Genomic DNA, 5,609 nt, shown 5'->3' with positions numbered 1-5,609 from the left:
CAAGGTTGTACCATCACTGTCATTCCACTGTGAGCATAATTCCTGAAGGGGTTTGTCAGTCTTACGATTACTTGGTCAGATATTGCATGCCATTTAGGCAGCCCGTGCCTCAGCACTACGGAAGTATATACCCCTAGCACGATTTTCAATCGTGGGGTATATGCGGCCTTAAGTCTTATTCATATGCATGCTGAACACCGCTCTTGGCACTGCGGCCATCACGAGCATCACACCTTTTCCAGATGGAAACAACACACTCTGGCTCTTCGGCCCTTACGAGTCTAGTTGTGTAACCGTTCTCAATGAGCATGCATATGACTTGATCTCAATAAATCGGCTGCTTGGCGTATTTTTACGCAACGAGTCCAACCCTAGTCAAGGCGCAACCTCTACTCTGACTCAGCGACCCTTACGAGCAAAGTGCCCTTACAGGTATTTGGGAGACGAGCCATTCTGGCATTGTTCTAACAACGGACATCATTATGTGGTTTAACCAGTTCTGGCAGCTCTTCTGCCAACCATTTCGTCAGCACCTCCCCTGCTCTATCGGCAGTGGTGCTACGATTCTTTCTACATTGTAGAAAGAATTCCATGAACTGTGTAGCACTCCGCTATATGACAGAGTATCCTTCTACGTTCTTTCTAAGCTACTTTTAGCTTCTTCAAAAAATTCTGCAGCACTTTCTCTCTTTGATGGAGAAAGCATGCATTTCTTTTATCCATTTCAGTGGTGTCTCCCTTCTTTGACGGGAAATCGTTATGCTTAACTTAGGAAATGAATATGCATCGTTGTGCGTACCTTGTATTCATCAAGGTTGTTTGGAACCTTGGGCCATAGCCAGGCCATACGTAAATGACTTAGTATTTACGAAAAGAGCATTTTGCCAAAAAGCAAAGCCTTTTCAATAGGGGCTTCATTCGTCGAGCAAAATCTTGAATGATGAGCGGTAAGGGAATCACATTGGCAATTTGGAGTTGATCTCCATTTGAACGCTCATTTATATACGTAATATAAGTAGAAACTTGTGCTTTATATGGCAGCGACGTAAATAAAATGCATATACATATTGTTCAGAGTGTGTAACTGAACGAAATATTCTACATATATATTTGCAGAAAGCAGGAGCCTTGGCGTCTTTCAACGCGACGACGTAATGTAAATGCATAATTGAAAGTGCATTAATCAAAAATTGCAGAAAGCAGGAAGCCTTGGCATCATATGACGTGACAACAAAGGTAAATTACAAGGCCTTGGTGATATAAGATGCGACGATAGTCATCAGACGATATACACGAAGTTTGACATCCAACAAGAGTTACAAGGCGAGCGGGTGAACACCGAAGTGTCCCAAAGGGCTCAACCAAGAACTAGGGTAAGATACCACTTTTAAGAATGCATATACTGCATATTCAACATATATATTCGATGATAGTTACGAGGCGAGCGGTTGAACACCGAAGTGTCCTAAATGACTCAACCAAGAACTAGGATTAGATACTACTTCAGAAAGTATATGCTATATACAAACAAGTAAATACTTGAAAGAGATGGATCAACGAAACGAACTTACTTCAGTTTGAGGAAGAAATGACTCTTGAACGCTCTAACGCTTCAAACGAGGTTTGATCCTTCCGTCGAGAGGTCAGATGAGGTTGACCTAGTTGAGAAAGAGGTAAAGCAGGTCAAGCTGCTGAACCTAAGTGGTTTGAACCAAACTGGGTTTGGTCCAAGTCAAATGGGTTCAGCAGGTTCGGTCTTAGCCCAAGCAGGCTAAGCCTGGGTTCAGAAAACCAATCCAGAATTTGGATAAAAAAGGACCTTGACTTTGACTTTAAACCAAACCAGGTTCAAGTCAAGTCAACTAAGTTTGGACCAGGTCAAGTGGGTTCAGACCAGGTCAGGTGAGCTAGGACCAGGTCAGGTAGGCTCACGTGGGCTAGGCTAGGTAAGGGAGGTTCAGAAAGGAGGAGAGAGAGAGGGGGTCGATTTTTATGAGAAGAGAGAGAGAGAGAGAGAGAGAGAGAGAGAGAGAGAGAGAGAGAGAGAGAGAGAGAGAGAGAGAGCTCCCCTATTTATAGATTTTCAAAAGGCATATTCGCTTTTTTAAAATGAATATCCTATTGAATATGCTATGGAATATTCTTTGAAATATTCTGGGAATAATCTAAGAATATTTTAGATATTTTCTAAAGAATATTTTCATGGGCCCCGCCAAGATTCTCGTGGTTCCCACAAAAATGTTGACTTTTTTGATAATTTTTTTCTGAAAAATTCTGAGTACGCCATCCCCTTTGTATTGACATAACTAAGAAAGTTGGCTCGAGAAAATCTCTTGATTTCGTCCAAGTAGGAAGTTATGACCTCCAGAGTGTTTGAGCATATATTCGTAATGCGACGAATATCCTAAGTATAACTGGTTCGTAAAATTTGATTTGTTTCGCATTCTGAGTGAAAAATGCTATTTTTACCGGTAAATGCCTCGTGAATTTTATTCAGAATTTATACTGAAAAATTGTGAGTATTACAATATTGACACATTTTATTGTTTCTTTCACTTTCATAAAATCAATGATTTACGTAAAAACACACAAAAACCAATTATTGAGCGCTTATTATTTGGATCCCCTCCCAAATCAGCATCTGAGTATGCAATAAGATCTAACGAGAAAGAAGAGGATAGAAAAACTCCTTTATTTATTGTGCCTATGATGTATTTGAGAATTCTCATGACTGCACACACAATGACATATGCACAAGAGACCTTGCTACCATCATATTCATAGAATTTTCATGGATGAATTAACTGATTATTAGTCAATCATTGATATAGGAGAAACATTTTTCCATGCACAAACAAACAAGCAAATTTTTTTCTCTTACTATTTTTCTCAGGCTACACAAACAATTGAAAAATTTTCTAAAGGAAAGAGTTATCATATCAAAACTTCTCATAGGAAAAACTTTCTTTTCCTATGTGAGTTTTTCTCACTTCCAAACGTGCCCTTAGAGACAAAAGCATAGGTGGTAAACAAAGCCCTAGCTAGGTCAAAGGAATTCTGATGGACACATTTTCTTAAGCAACTCACACCTAGGCTTGGTTTGTGTGTTCCCAAGGTCCAGTCTCAAGTCAATTAGAGAGCCTACACCCTCATGATCAAAGGGTCGCCTCCATGAGAAAAAGTGCTTCTCCTTGACATAAGGTGCAAACTCATGTTTTATAGAAAAAATGTTTTTTTTCTTACACTTATTATGTGGTACGACACATTTTTTAGGAACTTTTTTTAAAATACGTTTGAAATCAAGAAAATTTTTTGTCTATGAGAAATGTTTATATGACAACTTTTTAAAATAAAAGATTATTACTTGTTTGTGTTGCAAATGAGAGAAAAAGAAATAGTCAATCAGAACTAGGTATCCATTGGTTGTAAGAAGGGTCTGAATCGGCGAGCCTGCAGTAGTGAGGGGGTGGTGTAGGATGAGGAGAAAAGGAAAGGAAAGCATATGATGGGGTTCAAAGGATGGGAGAAGGAGAAAGAGAAGGGTTTTGGGTGAGGAGGAGGAGGTGGGTTCAGGCGTTCCTGGAGAAGGACTTCATGGGTTGCTAGAAGAGCAAAGGGATCAATGTATCAATGTCTGTTGTAGCAACAACAATAGCAACTCTCTAGCTGCAAATGAAGGGAAACCTTGTTTTTCCCTACTTATTGTCTGATCTTAGCTCACTGACCTCACCTGCTAAAAAAAAGCACTTTTGTTTTGGGGTGTGTGTGGTGGATTCCTTAGAGACAAAAGCACAGATGGTAAACAAATCCCTAGCTAGGTCAAAGGAATTCTGAAGGCCAAAATTTCTCAAGAAGCTCACACCTAGGCTTTGTTTGTGTTTCCAATGTCTAGTTTGAAGACAATCAAAGAGCCTACAACTTCATAACTCACCTCTGCTTTCGCTTCAAAGGATCGCCTCCATGAGAAAAAGTGCTTCTCCATGACATAAGGTTCAAACTCATTTTTAATAGGAAAATGTTTTTTTTTATATTTATTATGTGGTACCACATATTTTCATGATTTGTTTTTGGAAGCAAGAAAAATTCTCACAAGAAAAGAAAATTTTGCCTATGAGAAGTTTTGATATAATAATTTTTTTAAATAAATTTTTTTTACTTGTTTGTGTCACGTGAGATAAATAAAATAGAAAATGTGAGACAAATGAGAAAAAAAAATAGTAAATCAAAACTAGGTATCCATCGACTGTAAGAAGGGTATGAATTGGTGAGCCTGCAGGTATCGAGGGGGGTGTAAGGAGGAAAATAAGAAAGCAAGTGATGGGGTTCGGAGGAAAGAAGGAGAAAGAGAAGGAGAAGGTGAAAGGGTTTTTTGAAGGGTTTTGGGGGAGGAGGAGGAGGAGGCAGGCTCGGGAGTTCTTGGAGAAGAGGGACAAGAGCAAAGGGATCGCTGGATCGACGTCTGTTGTAGAAGCAACAATAGCGACTCTCTCTGAAAATGAAAGGAAACCTTGTTTTTCCCCACTTACTGATTGGCCTCAGCTCGCTGGCCTGACCTACTAAAAAAAGAAGCACTTTTGTTTGGGGTTTTGTAGGGTGGGTTCCTTAGAGACAAAGGCACAGGTGGTAAACAAAGTCCTAGCTAGGTCAAAAGAATTTTGATGGACAAAATTTCTCAAGCAGCTCACACCTAGGCTTGGTTTGTGCGTTCCCAAGGTCCAGTCTCATGACAACCGAAGAGCCTATACCCTCATGACTCACCTCTGCTCTCACTTCAAAGGGTTGCCTCCACGAGAAAAAGTGCTTCTCCATGACATAAGGTGCAAACCCATTTTTGATATGAAAAGTATTTTTTTACATGTATTATGTGGTAACACATATTTTTAATGAACCTTTCTTTGAAAACATGTTTGGAAGCAAAAAAAATTTCTCACAAGAAAAGAAATTTTGTCTATGAGAAGTTTTGATATAATAACTTTTTATATAAAAGTTTTTTTCTTGTTTGTATTGCATGAGAAAAATGAAATAGAAAATGTGAGACAAATAAGAGAAAAAGTCATCAACCCTATGAGAGAGAGAGAGGTGATTTGAGCATACCAAAGAGAGAGAGAGAGAGAGAGGGGTAGTCGGCCAAACCTAAAAGAGTGAAAGACATGAAAATTGTGATGGATGGAAGGAAGATGAAGATGAGGATGAAAATGAAGGAATTTCTTATTGTGGCAGCTCATGGGATGAGATGGATTGTGGGTAAATGGTTGCCCTAAAAAAAAGGAATTTTTATACGAAAAATTCTTTCAGCATGTTTTTATCTTATAAAAAATCATATTAAAAAACTTTTCAAATTGTTTTGAATGATTGAAAAAGTTGTCATCTTTCTCTCTTGCATTTTTCTAACCATTTTCTCACTTCCAAAGATGCTCTAAGTTGATTATCCAAGCTAAGTTCACCAACCATGGCCCGATCATCCCTAAGCTGAGACTTATTGGTTCGAGCCTATGTGAAAAGTCAAAGGCAAAGGTTAGTTAGCCTTTCCACTTTAAATTCAGTGCAATCAGGTCAAAAGTGAGTTGGCCAACCATGACCAGGTCATCCCAAGACTAAAACCACGATGA

Source organism: Nuphar pumila, chromosome 7 (genome assembly GCF_984573655.1).
Source record: "Nuphar pumila chromosome 7, dmNupPumi1.hap1.1, whole genome shotgun sequence".
In the NCBI taxonomy this organism is placed as follows: Eukaryota; Viridiplantae; Streptophyta; class Magnoliopsida; order Nymphaeales; family Nymphaeaceae; genus Nuphar; species Nuphar pumila.
This window is presented reverse-complemented; position numbering follows the sequence as displayed.